The sequence below is a fragment of the Salminus brasiliensis genome, chromosome 15 (genome assembly GCF_030463535.1).
Source record: "Salminus brasiliensis chromosome 15, fSalBra1.hap2, whole genome shotgun sequence".
NCBI lineage: Eukaryota > Metazoa > Chordata > Actinopteri > Characiformes > Bryconidae > Salminus > Salminus brasiliensis.
In genome coordinates, this window is record NC_132892.1 from 16,784,277 (window position 1) to 16,804,263 (window position 19,987).

Genomic DNA, 19,987 nt, shown 5'->3' on the forward strand with positions numbered 1-19,987 from the left:
AGAACACAGCAGCATCATTTTCATGCAAAACAAGCAGGACAGCAGCGAAATTATTATACAGAACAAGTGACACTGTTCAAGCAGAACACAGCAGCATAACAAGTTTGAGGCAAAAACAAAAGCAGGACACAGCAGCCCAACACGGTCCAAGCAGAACACAAGCAAGTGGCACAGCTGCAGCCACCTTCAGCAGTGTGCTCGCAGGGCAATCTTGTCAAAAATTGGATTTTTAGGTGCAAAAGTTTGACCGGTATCTTACAGAGTGTGGGACTGTTGAGGAGTACAATGCGTCACCTTTCCGCACGTCGCTGGGGAAGATGCAGTGAAGGTCTACAACATGTTACAATTCAGAGAGAAACAAACTGAAATAAGAAATGAGCTGAAAAACAAGTTCAGTGATTACTGAGATTCAAGAAAGAACCTACCCGATGTTCGCCATTTGTTCTTCATGAGAGCTCCGGATCCAGTTGAAAGCGTACAGGAGGAATTTGGGGACCAGAAACTGCAGAATTCAGCAAAGTACTCACATACTCTGGCCACTGCATGTCACCGCTGGGAAAGCTACCACTCAAGTTCCAAGCTCTGCACATTGAACATACCCATTGGAAGATATACATTCCTTTGACCTTCTTTTGGGGTGTCCTTAGCTTCAGAGATATTCCAAAGGTCAATTGCAGACTATTAAAGGCCTGGAAGATGTCGTCAACGTTACAAACGATATCTTAGTCTGGGGTGAAACGGTCAAGGAAACATGACGGCAGACTCATCCAAGTGCTGAAAAGGGAAAGACCGTGGAACCTGAAACTTAACAAAAACAAGTGCAAGATCAAATCATCACAAATCCAGTACATGGCCATATGCTCTCTCTGCAAAAGGTCTCAATCTAGATAAAGATAAAGTGAGAGCTGTAACACACATGCCTACACCAGAAAACAAGCAGGCACTCATGAGATTAATGGGCATGATTCAGTACCTTTCCAAGTTTATTCCCAGCCTGTCTGAAGTCGGCGCACCTCTCAGAAAACTGCTCGAGCATGACACTCTGTGACAAGTCGAGCACAAAGCTATGAAAAATTTAAATCTCTGCTGATAACTGCTCCCACACTAAAGCTATATGATGTAAAAATACCTGCTACACCATCTGTAGATGCGAGCTCAGAAGGCTTCGTAGCAGCAATTCTGCAGGAGGGAAAGCCAGTGGCTAAACTACATTCCGAAAGGCAACAGCAAATGATCCAGATATGCAGCTATTACACACAAGGATCATGGAAGGATGGCCCAATGAGAAAAATCCAAACATACTGGACATTCAAAGAAAACAAAAATACAGATTCAAGACAAGCTGCAGAGAAGACAACTCAAGCAGAACAGCTATTATGACAGACAGACAAAGAGCCCAACAAGCATATACATGTGGGACAAGGTGAGAATTCAGAGAGGGCAACCTGCTATCATGATCAGCCATGATTCTTCACAGTCCAGACGCCAGATGGAAGAACCTATAGAAGAAACAGAAAACAGAACCCTCATTCATTTGTGAGCATTTTAGAACATTTATTCATTGGAACAGTTGAAACTGGAAAAACTCAATACATCAGAAAAACATTGACAGTCACAACAAAAGTGAAAATAACACAGAACTGAAAATCAAAATAAAACAAGAACATTGTCTTCAGATTGGACACTGGTGCTAAATGCAATGTCATCACAGCACAGATCTACAAATCAGATTTGAAACAAAACTCCAGAATTCAGCTTAAAAACCGTTCACATATTCTAGCCACTTCATGTCACCGTTGGAAAAGCTAACATTCACCTGTGAGCAGAAAAGCCAAAAATGCAAGACTGAATTTCACATTGTTGTCAGTGATGTACAAGAAATGTACAAGAAAGACATGAGACATGTGAGACGTTAGGTGTGGTTTAAAGATGGAAGAACCTATAGGAGAAACAGAAAACACCTTCTCAGGACGACTGAAAGAGTTCCCATCAGAATCACCCAATGTTGTTGCAGATTCCTGTGTCGAGCTGCAGGTCAGTGAATCCGGTCCACCTGCAGAAACTGGTACTGCAAAACAACCTGACTTACCTGAGTCACATCCGAGAGAGGCATACAGAGAGGCTTCTTCCACAGACCTGAAAAAGGCAAAAGATCATGAATTCAGTGAGTTGCATGACTTGTTAATCAGAGACAGAGACAGGACTGTTTGTGGTATTAGGGAAGACCTATTGTGGGCAAGGTTGCTGCTTTTGCACTGACTGCATTTTAAACTGAAGGTCACACTGATGGTCAATAAGAGGAAATATCTCACATACTTTAAAAATGAATCTTAGTCTAGATACAGGAGAGGAAACCTCGGTCTCCTGGTTAAAAAACTGTATGTTGAGGAGTTTAGTCAGTTGTGGAAAAATGCTGCGTCAGCATGTTCAGAAACTTCAAACAGCATGTTAGCGTGTGGGTTGATGAGAAAAGGTTTCTTGGATCTCAGACTCGCTGTGGCCTCCCAGGGATCAAACTCCCCCTCTCTCAATGACAGGAGCAGCGATTAGACCGTGTTGTGTTGCTGCGTATTTTCTAACTGAACTGATGGTTAGAATCAGTGTAGGTACCGAACCCAAGCACAGATTTTACCTTTGAAGGTTTTCTATTCTAAAATGATGAAACCTCCTGGGGTGGTGAAGCTGATCAACAACACATTAATTTCTTATAAATGTCAGTAGGGGGATTTCTCTGAAGACTGTTCTCTGATGAAGGCTGGTAGCTGGATTGATTCTTGAGAGGACCTGATGCTCCCTGGAACTGAAGTTCAAAATGAAAAGCTGTGTATTAGACCTCTCTCCTGTTGTGAAAGACATTTGTGTCACGTAGAAGACATGAACCTTCTTAGGGCCTTTATTTCATCACCTCTTAAACTCCCAGACTTCCTAAGGATTATTATTCTGCAATGACATGGAATACAGCACACACTGGCCAAATCCTTCTAAAGTTAGAGGAGTGAGCAATGAGTTCCTGTGGAGTTTCAGAGGTTAAAAGGGTTCATGGTGTTCACCACAGTTTAAACACACACTGAAAGTTATCTGGAATCGTGCTGGACATCTTCTCTATCTGGCTACAAGAGGTATAGTCTTCCTTTTCTTCAGGATCTGCTTGAGAGACAACATGACAGATTATCTAGAACATGAACAAAGTGATTTGGATAACATCAAATACCTCAGAGTTGCTAGTTAATAATAATAATAATCTGAAGGGGAGTTGAAGCCTCGGTCTCCTGGTTTCCTGCATCACTGTGGGAGCAAAGGTTCTAGCTCAACCACGATCCACAGAGCAGGACTTTCCTATCAGAATTGAACCCAGCCAGTAGGCCAACACTTAGAGCCATGCTTGAGGGCTACAAGGGATGTGGCAGCTCAGTGGCAGGTAGTGGTGTTATTCGTTGCGCCACACCAACCGTTATTGGTTGGCGCCCACACCAATATATATTTATTCACGCATCACACAACTCACATACCTTAATCTTGGGGAACTTTAGCCTCCTGGTTCTTTGCTTCATGGTGGACTGTGTGAGAACAGCTTCTGCCTCCACCACTGCACAAAGAGGAAGACTGAGACTCTTGCTCTGTGGACTGGAGCGGGATGACGTCTAGATCAGAATAAGCTCTGCTGTTTCCCTCAAACTGATTGACGTCCACCACAAAAAAAACTGCCTATAACTCTGGAGAGGAGACAGAACAGAGGTGGAACACAAGTCATCTTTGATTATTTACTTCTTGTCACTGTTGGTGTCACTGTGCATCGTTCAGCTATTCAGCGCACTTTGCACAAGGAGAGGCTGTCTGTCCAAATATATGTACTATGGGAGAGTAATGCAGAAGAAGCCTTTTCTGCTCGCAAGCCACAAACAGAGTCGCTTGAGGTATGCTAAAGCACATTTAAACAAGCCAGCTTCACTTTGGAATAAGGTGCTGTGGAACTAAAATGGAGGTATTTGGACATAACAAGGGGCGGTGTGCATGGTGGAAAAAGAACACAGCATTCCAAGACAAGACTTGCTACCCACAGTAAACGTTGGTGGCTGTTCCATCATGCTGTGGGGCTGTGTGGCCAGTGCAGATACTGGGAATCTTGTTAAAGTTGAGGGTTGCATGGATTCCAGTCAATTGACAATTGATGCAGCATTCAACTTTAAGATTAAGGATGTATTCGCTAAACTATGCCTCGATTTTAAAGTTCAGTCTCACGTGATCGATCTTTTCTTAAATATCCATTGGTTGTTGTCCTCAGCTGATTCAGCTGATGGAATGAAGATTCTTGATGTGCTGTCCAGGTACTGCTTCTAGGAATGTTCATCTTTCTGGCTTCTGGTCCAGGAAAAGTTCCCAGGAAATGTTCGCTTTTCCCTCTTTCAGGTCGTGACCACCCGTTCCACCCGTGATTTCAAGAAAGTAGCTGTGTGGGAACGCTGATCAGATGTCCAGCTGAAATTCTAAAAGGTTTCTAAGGTGATTAGAGTTAGGCCCATCAAGAGCTGGCTGTCCTTTGTTAGGACAATGGTAGAGGACCTCCTTGGTTCCTTTGTTTATCCCTGTTGGGTGTTTGTTTACCTGGATGGGGAAACAGGTTGGTTCTTTGTTGGGACAGTCTTTTTAATCACCTGTGTAGCCACACCCATTTTCCTCCTCTGGTGCCGTCACCTACTGGTGAGCAAGGGTACCTACGTCCCCCGTTGGTCTTCAGGGTATGATTTATCGTACATTTGAAGAGCACTTATGGATGAAATGTCCACTGGGAGAGATAAAGTTCATGGCAGGTCAAGCAAGTCTTTCCAATTCTTAGAAGGTTAGTTTTCCACGAGGTGTTTCTATAAGACTGAAAACATCTGGGCAGCTTTATGCAAACATCTGGGTCGTTCTGGCTGACTAACCAAACTACAATGCATAATAATGTTGGTCATGTTAAAGCTTTGAATTATATGATTGCATCATAAAAAAATACATAAATAAATAAAAAACACCAAATATGACTTAATATTGTGGAAATGATTAGATAGATGGCTTTTGATGGAAAGGAGAAGTATCATCATTAAGCCTTATAGAGAGGAAAGTTAGTGAAGGTGTTAGCTTTGTTGACTGGGATGGATACCTGATGCGTCAGGGTAATTAATAACCATGTTGTCTATATAACATGTGGACCCCTTGTGCTGTCCTGGGAATCAGGTTGTTTCCTGATCAATGGCTTGTGACTTTGTTGACAGTCTGTTTTAGACTGTATGTATTACATGTTGCAGGAGGTTAATTAAGAGTTAAGCTGACATTAGGTTGACTAATGCCTTATAGGAAGATATCCCATGATCTTAGTTTTAGACTTTGCTTAGGTCAAGTAATTCCACATTTTTGATTGAGTAATTAATTGTCAGGCAGTGTTTCAGTTATTCACACCAAGACTAGCCTTGCGATGGATAAATGTTTCAGGATCCTAAAGCCAAGCATAGACTTGAGCTTAGTGATTTGAACACGTGTCTGCATAAGTAAGTATGTTTATGTAATTATGTTTCAAGAAAAGATAAATAAATATATTGCTGCATTGGTCACCCGTACTCGCTAGGTTTGTACAATGGTGGTAGCAGATATGCTGTCCAATAATCTATGTACATATGCTGTATGCATTTAAAAGAGTTTGATATGGAAAGGGTAAGCAGAAAATAGTAGCTATGCTGGACACTGCTGGAAGCCTAGTTACCAAAATACTGTGCAGTAAGCTACCAACACCCTGTCACTGCTGTGCTAGTCTATACCCTTTAGTACTAGTGTGTAGTATGCAATTGGGACGCAGCCTAAATCCCCTATCAGATGTTGGAGTGTTTAGTGCGCCCTTCTTTACCTCTGTTTGAGCCATGGAAGCTTACCAGCACTAATGCATGGTCTTAATAGCTGATATGACCAAATACGATCAAATAAATAAATAAATAAATAAATAAATATATATGTATATGTGCTTTTACTGTGCGTTTACCTCAGTCTGGACACTTTTCTGTCAGAACTATTTGCTGAGTACTCGAACCGTATCGCCTCAGCCAGCTCTCGACCGGCTGATGAAATCCTGAAACCCTGCTCATTGGTCCCACAGGACTGATTGACAGGAGTTTAAACCAATAAGATTACGGAAACAATTTGTGTGAACCAATACAGAAAATAAGAGAGTTAAGCTGTAATTGAAAATACTTATTTATTAACGTGTTAATACAGTAATAAGAACTATATTTATAAACAGTAAATACTAGGGATACATATATAATAAAAATACAGAAATAATAAATAATTTTACTGGACACTCATCAGTCCTTCTGGGGTGTCGGACAGGCTGTAAGTGTGTGTGATTAATTTGGTGATTGATATGATGATTGATAAGTGCTTGATCAGTGTGTTTTGGTTTGGTATCTTAGCTTTTAGCAATTATTTAGTCAATCGCCATCTCCCTGCTCTCTTTCTACGGGCAGAAATTTTGTCACAGCTGGCCATAAATGAATGAATGAATGAATGAATGAATGAAGGCCCCAAACCTGACAAAATTAAAGTGGATGAAGCTGGAATCTTCATGAGAATTTCCCCACTGCGGGACTAAAAAAGGACTGTCTTATCTTATCTTAGGTGATCAAAACTGAGGCAGAAATGAGCTGTATAGCTGTAGGTCTTCTAAGCGTGTTCTTCTGTGGTGTTTGTGGCCGGTGGACCTCAGAGCAGTACTGATCAAATTTTACGGCTGGCCATAAATGAATGAATGAATGAATGAATGAGTGAATAAATGAATGAGTGAATGAATGAATGAATGAATGAATGAAGGCCCCAAACCTGAAAAAACAAATTTAAATCCTTAGTGATTTCCTGAGTGTCCCCTGGTCAGATCTACGATCTTGAGATGAGAAGTTGTGATTCAGGAGGCGTTTGAACCGTGTTTCTGCGCTGTATTATTGCAAAGATATTAATAGAAAAACGGAGACAACATCGTAAAAAAGTAATTAGCATTAAACAGTAGCATTTATTAGATTCCGAAAAAAGAACCTGTCCCAGCAAAGGGGGGCATCTGGTCACCCTGTCTGATCACTCCCAAAGGAGCTGGTTCAGTTGTTTGAGGTGTCGAATTACTGGACAACAGTGAGGGTTCCGCCATTCCTTGTTTACCCTTGTTACCATGGTTACACCATGGCCAGAGGTTTAGTACAGCTCCCTGCAGAAGTCAATGGCAGTGGCCAAGTGGCCAATCAGAGGGCACAGTTTTAAAAAATGTCAGTCGAAGATGTCATAATGGCCTCTTTGACATCCCTGTGACATCACGGCCCCACAGAGCAGTATAAATAGACCCTGCAGAGCTCACCTTCCTCACTCTGAGCCTTTCACTCACGCAGTGCAAACAGCAGTCAGTGGCATTACCAGTGCTCACTTGAACCAAGACCGAAACCGGGGAGATGGAGCAGTGGAAGGCCGAGCGGGAGTCCCTGCTGTTTCAGCTCAAGGAGGCCCAAGAGAGCATTGAGAAGGAGAAGGCAGCCAGGCTGAGGGAGCGGAAAGCCAACACAAGGAGGCACAACCGCTGGATAAAAAGGGTCAACACAACAAGGGACCAGGACATTGAAAAGGAGACGTACGAGCTACGTGCCAAAATTCAGGACCTGGAGGAGGCCAAGCAGGAGGTAAAGGACTCGCTGGACTTCCAGTCGGAAATGCTACGACAGGTCAGCGAGGAGCTGGCAGACAACAAAACCAGGCTCAGCAGGTGCAGGGTGCTGGCAGAGCAGCTGTACGCCCAAAACATGGAGCTGCATGCATCTAACTGGTACAAGAACCAGGAGCTGGAGGTCCTGCGACAGGAAAGGGCTCTTACAGAGGCACTGGACAAAGAATACAACCTGGTATCGGCTCTTCCTCCAGTGGCAATGCAAAAGCAGAGGGTCATGGAGGAGCTGAAGCAGAAGGCAGCTGCTGCAGAGGAGGCCGCTGCGGAGAGGGCCGCTGCAGAGAGGGCAGCTGCGGAGAAGGCAGCTGCAGAGGAGGCCGCTGCAGAGAGGGCCGCTGCAGAGAGGGCAGCTGCGGAGAAGGCCGCTGCGGAGAGGGCAGCTGCGGAGAAGGCCGCTGCGGAGAGGGCCGCTGCGGAGAGGGCCGCTGCAGAGAGGGCCGCTGCAGAGAGGGCCGTTGCGAAGAAGGCCGCCGCAGAGAGGGCCACCGCGGAGAGGGCCGCTGTGGAGAGGGCTGCTGCTGAGAGGGCCGCTGAGGAGAAGAGCCTCAGCCTTTTTAGCCTTCTCAGCCTTCTCAGGGCGAGGCTTAAAGGCTTCTGGAGCCGACTCTCTGCTGCATGCAGAAAGAGGAAGTGAGAGAGGGAGACAGAAACCGAAACCGAAACCGAAAAAAAAAAAAGAAAAAAAAAAAAAGGACGGGAACAACAAGAAGGGAACAGAAAGAGACAGAGTGACGATGAAGATAAAGGGAAAGACAGAAGGCAACAGAAAGAGACAGAGTGACGATGAAGATGAAGGGAAAGACAGAAGCAACAGAGACAGAGTGACGACGAAGATGAAGGGAAAGACAGAAGGCATCAGAAAGAGACAGAGTGACGATGAAGATGAAGGGAAAGACAGAAGGCAACAGAAAGAGACAGAGTGACGATGAAGATGAAGGGAAAGACAGAAGGCAACAGAAAGAGACAGAGTGACGATGAAGATGAAGGGAAAGACAGAAGGCATCAGAAAGAGACAGAGTGACGATGAAGATGAAGGGAAAGACAGAAGGCAACAGAAAGAGACAGAGTGACAATGAAGATGAAGGGAAAGTCAGAAGGCAACAGAAAGAGACAGTGACGATGAAGATGAAGGGAAAGACAGAAGCAACAGAAAGAGACAGAGTGACGATGAAGGGAAAGACAGAAGGCAACAGAAAGAGACAGAGTGACGATGAAGATGAAGGGAAAGACAGAAGGCATCAGAAAGAGACAGAGTGACGATGAAGATGAAGGGAAAGACAGAAGGCATCAGAAAGACAGAGTGACGATGAAGATGAAGGGAAAGACAGAAGGCAACAGAAAGAGACAGAGTGACGATGAAGATGAAGGGAAAGACAGAAAGCAACAGAAAGAGACAGAGTGACGATGAAGATGAAGGGAAAGTCAGAAGGCAACAGAAAGAGACAGAGTGACGATGAAGATGAAGGGAAAGTCAGAAGGCAACAGAAAGAGACAGAGTGACGATGAAGATGAAGGGAAAGACAGAAGGCAACAGAATGAGACAGAGTGACGATGAAGATGAAGGGAAAGACAGAAGGCATCAGAAAGAGACAGAGTGACGATGAAGATGAAGGGAAAGACAGAAGGCATCAGAAAGAGACAGAGTGACGATGAAGATGAAGGGAAAGACAGAAGGCAACAGAAAGAGACAGAGTGACGATGAAGATGAAGGGAAAGACAGAAGGCAACAGAAAGAGACAGAGTGACGATGAAGATGAAGGGAAAGACAGAAGGCAAAGAAAGAGACAGAGTGACGATGAAGATGAAGGGAAAGACAGAAGGCAACAGAAAGAGACAGAGTGACGATGAAGATGAAGGGAAAGACAGAAGGCATCAGAACGATACAGAGTGACGATGAAGATGAAGGGAAAGACAGAAGGCAACAGAAAGAGACAGAGTGACGATAAAGATGAAGGGAAAGACAGAAGGCAAGAGAAAGAGACAGAGTGACGATGAAGATGAAGGGAATGAAAGAGACAGAAGAAGGGTAGAGAAAGAAAGTGTGGGGGAAATGGGGACGTTAATCACAATGACATCATAAAATGGGCTGGATACCCAGCCTCAGAATTCTCAAATAATTAAACAAATCAGTCCCATTAATTAATGAAATCGGCCTCATTAATTAATGAAATCGGCCTCATTAATTAATGAAATCAGCCTCATTAATTAATGAAATCAGCCTCATAAATGAAATCAGTCTCATTAATAAATGAAATCGCTGTCATATGTTCAAATCATTAATATCTCAAACGCTAATTTCTAACTAGAGAAAGCTATATCAATTTTTTGAGATCTGAAGGTTTAATTAATAATAGTATTACAATAACAGCCAGTATCAAATGATATCAAGACAAACAAACTGGAATAAATAAATGAAGCAGTTATTAACACAAACTACTCTAAATACAATAACACCCTCAGTCAGTATTAGTGATGCACGATGATATATCTGCGGCCGATATATTATTTACCGATATATCGATTTTTTCTGTTATAGGTTCGCTAACTGAGGTGGCGGCTGCTCGTCCAGCTCAAGCGCCTCACCTCGGCACGCCAGCTCTTGCTGCAAACGGGGAGAACACGGCGACAAGCGCGGCGTGACTCCACCCACTACGCGCGGCAAGGGAGCGGAACTCCAGCGCATAGTGGGCTACCGACCTGTCACCCTGCTCCAGCCACAGCAGCAGGTCGTCCGGCGTGAGCCCCCCTCGGGGACGCTGAAACACTGTCTTAAAGTGCTTCACGTACTCCGAGAAGGGCTTCACGCTCAACTCCTCCCAGGTGCCGCTGGCCCAATCCAGAGCTTCTCCAGCGAGATGGGATACGAAGAAGGCAACCTTCGCCTGGTCAGTGCTGGTTCCCTGACAACTTAAATAAACCGAGCACTGAAATACGAACCCCTCGCAAAGCTCCGGATCACCAGAATATGTATCCAGAATGTCCATCGGATACGGACTAGGGATGTGGCGGGGAGTTATGTTGCTGTAAAAAACATAACAACAAACATGCAAATGAAAGAAAACAGCACAATAACAATAGAAACACAACTGTAACAAATGTAAGTGGCAGGCAATTCCCACCAGTGCTCTTACACCAGAGACACTCACCATATAATCAACAACCAAATAATGGAATAGATTTGGATTATTCAGGAAACAAAAAAGCGTCTGTTAATAACTAAATATTTGAAGTAGTATTGTGTGCTATTTCAAAGTCATGGACCAAAACTACATTGTGATTGCACACTTTAAAATAAAGCAACAGCCCTGTAACCCTGCTAAATATGTGTGGCATAAAATTTATTAAAATCAGTAAAAATGTAGGGGCAAAATAATGATGATCAAATCTGAGGTAGAGAAAAATATTATTGATTATGGTGGCGGATACTGATCCAAAAATAACCTGCGCACTGTTAAAAGAATAAGTTCCTCAAGGATCTTTTGGAGGTTCTTCAATTTGAAACTGTGGAGGAACCTCTTAAGGTGCTTTAAGGAACCTTCTAAAAAAGAAACTGGATTCAACTTTTACAAAGACAGGGAGAAGACTTGCAGAGATGGATCTAAGCAAGATTTATTGAAACAACAGGAATACAAAACAAGGTGCAGAGAAAACAAGGTGCAGCAACCTAAGGGATAAAACTGAAACTCAAACAGAAAGTGACAAACCAAACGGTGAAAACAACAAACCTGGGACTGGGAGGAGCAGGGAGTGATTGAGCCGTGATCTACCGAAATAAGAACATGGGAAGGGGTTAATGAAAACCGCAAGTCTAGCTTGGGATACAGGGTAATACTAGGGGAACCTAAACTGCAGGCTTTGCTTGGGAAACAACAGGGAGAACTCAACAGAGTACTAAAGCAATACCATACCATTTTACCAAAAATGTGTAAAACAAAAACCTCAGAATTCAGCTTACAAACCGCTCACATATTCTAGCCACTGCATGTCACCGTTGGGAAAGCTAACGCTCACCTGTGAACACAAAAGCCAAAAATGTAAGATTGAATTTCACATTGTTGACAGTGATGTACCAGCAATACTAGAACATGAGACATGATGGAAGAACCTATAGGAGAAACAGAAAACACCTCCTCAGGACGACTGAAAGAGTTCCCATCAGCATCACCCAATGTTGTTGCAGATTCCTGTGTCGAGCTGCAGGTCAGTGAATCTGGTCCACCTGCAGAAACTGGAACTGTAAAACAATCTGACTTACCTGAGACACATCCGAGAGAGGCATTCTTCACAAGGTCAGGAAGACAAGTGAAAACAGCAGCAAGACACAAGGACTGAATCTGGAACACACATACAGTACACATTTACAATATTCACACACACATTCAGAGGACACGGTTCAAGCTCCTGTCCATCTGCTGACTGAATTTAAAGTTACTGTCATTTACTGCATCTTAGATTTGTTTAGGTTATTCTGCAACATCAAGCTATTCTCATAAATATGGTGTCAAATGTACAGTTCATGTAGTTCAGTTCAGAGACCTCATCTCATTTCCCTTGAGTTTTAAAGCATTATGGTCCGACAGTGTTTGTATGAACGGTGTTGAGAGTCCTGCACAGCCCAAATCCTCCTCATTTATAGTTCTATTCATATTAAGAAAGAGAACAAAAATATATCAGTTCAAGTGTGGGGATTTCACATGTTCTGTAGCTAAGAGGCAGACCTAGCTAAGAATCACGCAGCTCCCCCAAAAGTACTAAAGTGTGAGTGTAGCACAGAGTCGTCCTTCCTCCATACTTTACACTGAGGAGCTGAAGCGGTTAGCAGAGGGAAAAACGGCCGTGGTGGTCGAGGAGCTCCTCGGCTTTTCCGGGGTCACGCAGACGCCGCCAGTCCCTCTCCGGTGCGGGAGTGGAGACGACGACTCTCGGTGTCCGTCGCGCCGGTAGTGCTGGAGTTCAGACGCCGTGTTGGAGAAGTCACGGGTCAAGCTGGACGACTTCCTTGCAGAGCGGCTGGAAAGCTGGTTTCTCCGCGGTCGCCATGTTTCTCGAGGCTAAAGAGAAAAACGCAAAGGCCGGTTAGTGAGACAGAGGACTGTACAGTAACACAGACAGCACAAGCACTACAACAACTGCCTAAGAGGAAGAAGACAAAGCTCACATTACGGACTATAAAGCAGGATGGCCGGTCGAAGCTCTGTGTGGAATCACGGCTCGAGCTTTGAAAGCAGGGCCGCATCGAAACAGCAGCTCAGAGTCTCCTCCAAATACCTACGATCACGTGATCGCCGGAAACGAAGCTTCCTTACGTCACTGGAACGCAATCACGGTTCAATGCGCGTGAGTTTCCGGTCCCGCTGTAGACGAGCTGCATATCATCTGAAATATGTACTTAAATAAAACGGAAATACAGAACATGTGTGAATCTGCTTCACTTTCATCATCAAATTATTGACATTCCTCAGCATTCAAGGTTTTTTACTGGAGACGATGTGAAATGACCTGAATAAAAACATTTTACAGCTCTATTTCTGTGTTCAACAGATGTACAGTCTACATGCACATTCAACAGTGCTGTTTCTCCTTAATCTAATAGTGTCAAACATGCTGTTTTAAATAGGAGGAGAGTAAAGGAATTACACACTCAGATGAAATTCATTCAGTTAAAGGAAGAAACGCAGTCCGACATCGCTGTATGGAGCAGTTTGGACAAAGCTTATGAACACAAGTGAATCAGGCAGTGGTGGTGTAGTACTGTATTTGTACAACAGGTGGCGCAGTAGAGCTGAGCAGCATCCAACCACTTTTCCCTCATTTCTGCATGAAAGGGTTGATTGATTACAGACTCATTTCTGTGATAAAGGATCTGCCCTGTTTTTAGACTTTTATAAAGCCTCAGTTCAGCAGAGATTTATTTTATTAAGTAATTAATAGATATTTTCTTTATATTATCTGACAGTAACACACTAAATGTCCAAATGTTGGTGGACACTATTTTTTAATCAATGCATTCAGCAATCAGTTGCACCCATTGCTGACACTGTCCCTAAAGAAGTACTGCCAATAGAATAGGACTCTCTGGAACAGATAAACATCAACCTATCGGCTCCATGCCTAATGCCAATCGTGGGCTAGAGGGGTATAAAGCCCCCCAGCATTGAGCTGAGGAGAGGTGGAACTGTGTTCTCTGGAATGATGGTGCTCATGATGCCCTTTACTTCTAGGGTGAGCTGGGGAAACTTTTAGCTTTGAGTTGGAGATGAGGTTGGGTGATCATCCAATATTCTGACCTCACCAATGCTCTTCTTGCTAAATGCATTCCTCACAGCAATGCTCCAAAATCTAGCAAAAGTCTTCCATGGTAGTAGAAACAGTTAATCCAACAAAAGCAGGCTAAACTCCTTTTTAATACTCTTGAGTTTAAAAGAAATAACAAATAAGCAGGTGTCCAAATACTTTTGTCATATAGTGTATTTCTTAGAAATGCTGAATTCTTTTGTTGAAGAGACTCTGGTCAGTTCTGAGAGCAGCAGGTCTAAAATTAAACCTGGACTAAATAAAGAGAGGAGTTTTAGATTTTACTTGGAGTAGAAACAAATAAACATCCAGAACACATCAGTAATGCAGAACAGCTCTTCATTCAGGCTCTTTTCCTGAACATGATATTAATAATATAAACTTTACAGCTGTTTGGAAAAGATGAAGCATTAAGGAGGAGTCTAAAGTAAGTGTAGAAATGAAGACGCTGCTCAGCACTGATGTGTGTATTAATGATAAACTGATGAGTCGTGTGCTTCTCTGTGGACGAGTTGTGATGAAAAGGAGGATCTCAGCCCGTTCTCTTCCTACAATGGAAAACACACACACACACACACACACACACACACACGTTAAACACTTCATACACTTCCATCTCCAAATATGAGGGTTTATTTAGGGTGTATTCTACACACTGCACACTAACACGTTTCTATAAAACAACAATGGGGCAGAAATGAAAATATTGCAGCACTGATATTAAAAAGTCCCACAAGTGTTTGAGCAGCATGAGTGTAGAGCTTTTGCACTGACTGCATTTTAAACTGAAGGTCACACTGATGGTCAATAAGAGGAAATATCTCACATACTTTAAAAATGAATCTTAGTCTAGATACAGGAGAGGAAACCTCTGTCTCCTGGTTTAAAAACTGTATGTTGAGGAGTTTAGTCAGTTGTGGATAAATGCTGCATCAGCATGTTCAGAAACTTCAAACAGCATGTTAGCGTGAGGGTTGTTGTGAAAAAGGTTTCTTGGATCTCAGGCTCTGATCGCTGTGGCCTCCCAGAGATTAAACTCCCTCTCTCTCAATGACATTAGGCTATTAGCCCACTTCTTGTTCTGTGCACACCCTGCTATGGTGTTGTGTTCTTCCTTTGCCTAGAGAGGTGTAATGTAGAGCACAAAGACTCCTTTAGGGGGAGCTGCGAGGCGTCATACAGCCTCATGTCCTGTGTCTTCTCGCTCTCGAGAGAATATGCTTCCTGAAACACTCGGGGATTGAAAGGACGTGAGACGAATATGCAGCATGGCATCTCTCGACTCCAGCAGCACTGGACAGCTCCCTCTGGGAGAGCAGAGGAGAAGGCTTGTTGAGTGTCTCCATCTAGTGGCTGAAGCCGGAAGTAGAAGAGGCTCTGGTGGACAGTGTTAGGTTAGGTGGAAGTGGTGTGTTCTGGTTTGGTGTCGGGTTTCTGTTATGGGGAAGACTGCTGTTTACGTTGTGTGGTTGTACTGGAAAGGATGAATGATCAACAATAACAGTCAAAGGTTTGGACACACCTGGTCGAATGTGTGCTGATCATTAATCAAACGTTTGATGCTAGGATGACCGTATTTTTCTTTTCAAAAAAGAGGACACTCGGGACAAATGGGTACCCACCACAGGACGCAATCAACCAGCTGTCTCTAAACTTTTGACTGGTACTTCGTTTAAGGTTTTTTTTCTGTTTCTAATTTCTAATAAAGTACTTTGCTTGGTTCCTCCAGCATATTGTAGTTGTACTGTAAATATACAGTATAATGAGGTATGTCTCAACAGTCAGGGTTCCCCAAAGATATTCTAGCTAATCCAGATCAGTTTTATTTAAAAAAGCAAGCAGGAAATGTCTGATGAGCTGAGGGAATTAAGACTTTGCCGTACTGCGTGAGGTAAGATACAGTGTGTGAATGTGGTGGAGAAAGTTGAGGAGTGGTCCGATGACGTGGCCAGATTTTTTAACTCTGCGCTGTCTTCTTTCTTCTGTATCACATAATGTGGGGGGTGTCTCTCTCTCTCTCTCTCCTTTGCCTTCATTACCCTCCACCTTTCCTTCTCTGCCCTGTGGTAACGGATGTATGGGACTATGTTGCAGGTAAAGGCCCAGAGACCATCTTTGCGGGCCAGAACCGGAATGATAAAGAATGAGCGATTAGACGGTGTTGTGTTGCTGCGTATTTTCTAACTGAACTGACGGTTAGAATCAGTGTAGGTACCGAACCCAAGCACAGATTTTACCTTTGAAGATTTTCTATTCTAAAATGATAAAACCTCCTGGGGTGGTGAAGCTGATCAACAACACATTTAGTTCTTATAAATGTCAGTAGGGGGATTTCTCTGAAGACTGTTCTCTGATGAGGGCTGGTAGCTGGATTGGTTCTTGAGAGGACCTGATGCTCCCTGGAACTGAAGTTCAAAATGGAAAGTTGTGTATTAGACATCTCTCCTGTTGTGAAAGACATTTGTGTCACGTAGAAGACATGAACCTTCTTAGGGCCTTTATTCCTTCACCTCTTAAACTCCCAGACTTTGACATTCTAAGGATTATTATTCAGCAAGGACATGGAATACAGCACACACTGCCCAAATCCTTCTAAAGGTAGAGGAGTGAGGAATGAGTTCCTGTGGAGTTTCAGAGGTTAAAAGGGTTCATGATGTTCACCACAGTTTAAACAAACACTGAAAGTTACCTGGAATCGTACTGGACATCTTCTCTAACTGGCTACAAGAGGTATAGTCTTCCTTTTCTTCAGGATCTGCTTGAGAGACAACATGACAGATTATCTAGAACATGTCAAGTGATGTGGATAACATCAAATACTTTTTTACTTGATTTATCTTCAAACTACGCAGAAGTAAGATATGGAGTTCCGCAAGGCTCAATTTTAGGACCACTATTATTTACATTATACATGTTACCACTGGGCTCAGTTATAAGCAGACATGGCGTTAATTTCCACTTCTATGCAGATGACACACAGCTCTATATATCAGCCAAACCTGACGATAAATTTAGACTACAGAAAATGGAGGACTGTGTAAAGGATATAAAACTCTGGATGTCACATAACTTCCTTCTCCTTAACAGTGACAAAACCGAAGTTCTCCTTTTAGGTCCAAAAGATTCTAGAAATAAACTATCAGACTTAATGTTAGACTTGGCAGATTCTCCCATCATTCCTGGTTTAGCAGCTAAAAATCTTGGCGTCACATTCGACTCAGATTTATCATTTGAGCAACATATAGCTAACATTAGTAGAACAGCCTTTATGCAGCTTAGGAACATCTCCAAACTAAGAAACTCCTTATCACTACAAGACGCAGAAAAGCTAGTACATGCTTTTATTACCTCAAGGCTAGATTATTGTAACGCACTACTGTCAGGTTGTTCCAGCAGGAACCTCAATAAACTTCAGCTGGTGCAAAATGCTGCAGCCAGGGTCCTTACTAAAACTAGAAAATTTGACCATATCAGTCCAGTTCTATCAGCACTTCATTGGCTCCCAGTTAAATTCCGTATTGAATACAAAATTCTTTTATTAACATATAAAGCCCTACATGGCCTCGCTCCTGAGTACCTGCAGGATCTTATAGTATATTACGAACCATCAAGACTACTTAGATCTCAGGGTGCTGGCCTCTTACGCGTTCCCAAAATTCTGAAAACCTCAGCAGGGGGAAGAGCCTTTTCCTATAAAGCCCCCCAGCTCTGGAATAACCTTCCAGATAATGTTCGGGACTCAGACACAGTCTCAATCTTTAAATCTAAACTGAAAACTTATATGTTTAGTTTAGCTTTTGGTAATTAATGTTTCTTAGATAAGGGCTGCAGGTCCAGGGGTTCGCGGACCCAGGGAATTGTAGTACACTGAGATGCTGGAGCTGTCGTCTCGCTGCTTACACGCGATCACTCAGGTTTGTTGACGGTGGAGCAGATAGATGCTGGTGTTCTCAGGGTACGCCCGTGTCCGTGTTACCTTCTGGCTCTCTCCTTTTAATTATGCTGTGATAATCAGACCTGCCGGAGTCATCAGACATACCCAGATGCTGATGATCAACATTCTCTGCACTCCATAAAATTCCTCTTAGAACTAACTTCTCTCTCTTTACCTTCCCCGAGTAAATGGCCACCCAGCCCGATCTGCATGAAGATTGCCCGCTGAGGTCCCCTCTACCTGCATCTAACCAGCTGCCACCTACCAGTCCAGCCAGCGGGTCCCCCCCCAACCCGCCACCACCCATGGCTCACCCGCCAGCCGCTGCTGCCTGTTTGGTGGCCGTGCTGAAACCTAGATGGACTCGTGCCTGTCTGACACTATTAATATCACAACTATTAACTTTCTGTTGTACCTGGTTTGGTAATTTTTATCATTAATGTTTAAAACAGTCTGGCCAGAGGAGGATGGGTCCCCCTTGTGAGTCTTGGTTCCTCCCAAGGTTTCTTCCTCCAGCTCTGAGGGAGTTTTTCCTTGCCACTGTCGCCGTTGGCTTGCTCACGGGGGTCTTTGACGCTTCATGTTATTTCTTCTTTCTTCTCTGTCTCTGTTCTTTATTAAGTAATAATTATGTAAAGCTGCTTTGTGACGACAACAGTTGTAAAAAGCGCTATACAAATAAATTTGACTTGACTTGACTTGAAATACCTCAGAGTTTGATGCTAGTTAATAATAATAATAATAATAATAATAATCTGAAGGGGAGTTGAAGCCTCGGTCTCCTGGTTTCCTGCATCACTGTGGGAGCAACGGTTCTAGCTCAACAATGACCCACGGAGCAGGACTTTCCTAATTGAACCCAGCCAGTAGGTCAACACTTAGATCCATGCTTGAGGGCTACAAGGGGTGTACCCTTGTTGACTTTGTCAGGATCTGTGGGAGGGACACAATAAAAAAAAAGATTAAACAACAAATATATTTATTTACTCACCACTCAGCTCACATACCTTAAACTTTAGCCTCCTGGTTCTTTGCTTCATGGTGGACTGTGTGAGTACAGCTTCTGCCTCCACCACTGCCCCACAGAGCACATCCTCACAAGCCTGCTGGGAACACGAAGAAGCAGAAACTTCTGCAGAGGAAGCAGAATGATGAGCATCCTGCTGGGAAAAAGAGAAGGTGTTGTGCACCACAGAGTTTGTCCTGAAAAACGTCTTCAGCTTTCTTCCAAGTGTCCTGGAGGCTCGGTTCTACAACATAATCCTTAGCTGCCCTTTCAACTGTAGCACAAAGTGGACATTACATGAAATGTATAAAAATATTTAGTTTAGTAAAAATCTTTGATATTTAATATGCTGTAACTATAGTAATGGAGGACTTTGAGCTCACTGTGTGTATATCTGTTTTAAAGTTATAAAGTTCCTATAGTTTTATAGGAATAATTGATTCTGTATTATTACCAAAACTGAAGTTTGACCTGGTCATCAGCAGTCAGCAGCACATTTTCACTTTTGTGGTCACGAGTGAGAAAGTCCTGCTGGTGCAGATAGATCGTGGCACTGAGGAGCTGGAAGAACCCGGTTTTGGCTGGTTGATGAGGATATTGAAATGTCATGGATGTGAATGATGTGAGAGAGGATCCCTACTAGAGAATATCAAGTTCCCGGGGCAGGAAATCAGAATCCTCATCCGAGTTCATCACCATATGCAATATTTTTAGAGTCACTTGGTTTGGGTACTGTTTGGACCACGTTTTGGCATCCATGGGGATGTTGTGGCTGAGACGACATCAGCCTTGGACAGCCAAGCACCACGGCCAGCCAGTTTAATCAAGGCGATGGCGTGGTCCACAGTGGCATAGCTGAGACGGAAATCCGACTCAGAAAGAGGGTTGTTTACCTCCTAAGGAGGAGAGATACAGGGTTACAAAATTCAGCCTTGGGAGCAGAGTGAGTGAAGGAGACCCTACGGTCTTGGAGAACCTTCTGGAGCTTGACAACGGTCTAATCCAAGATGCGAGGGGAACGGGA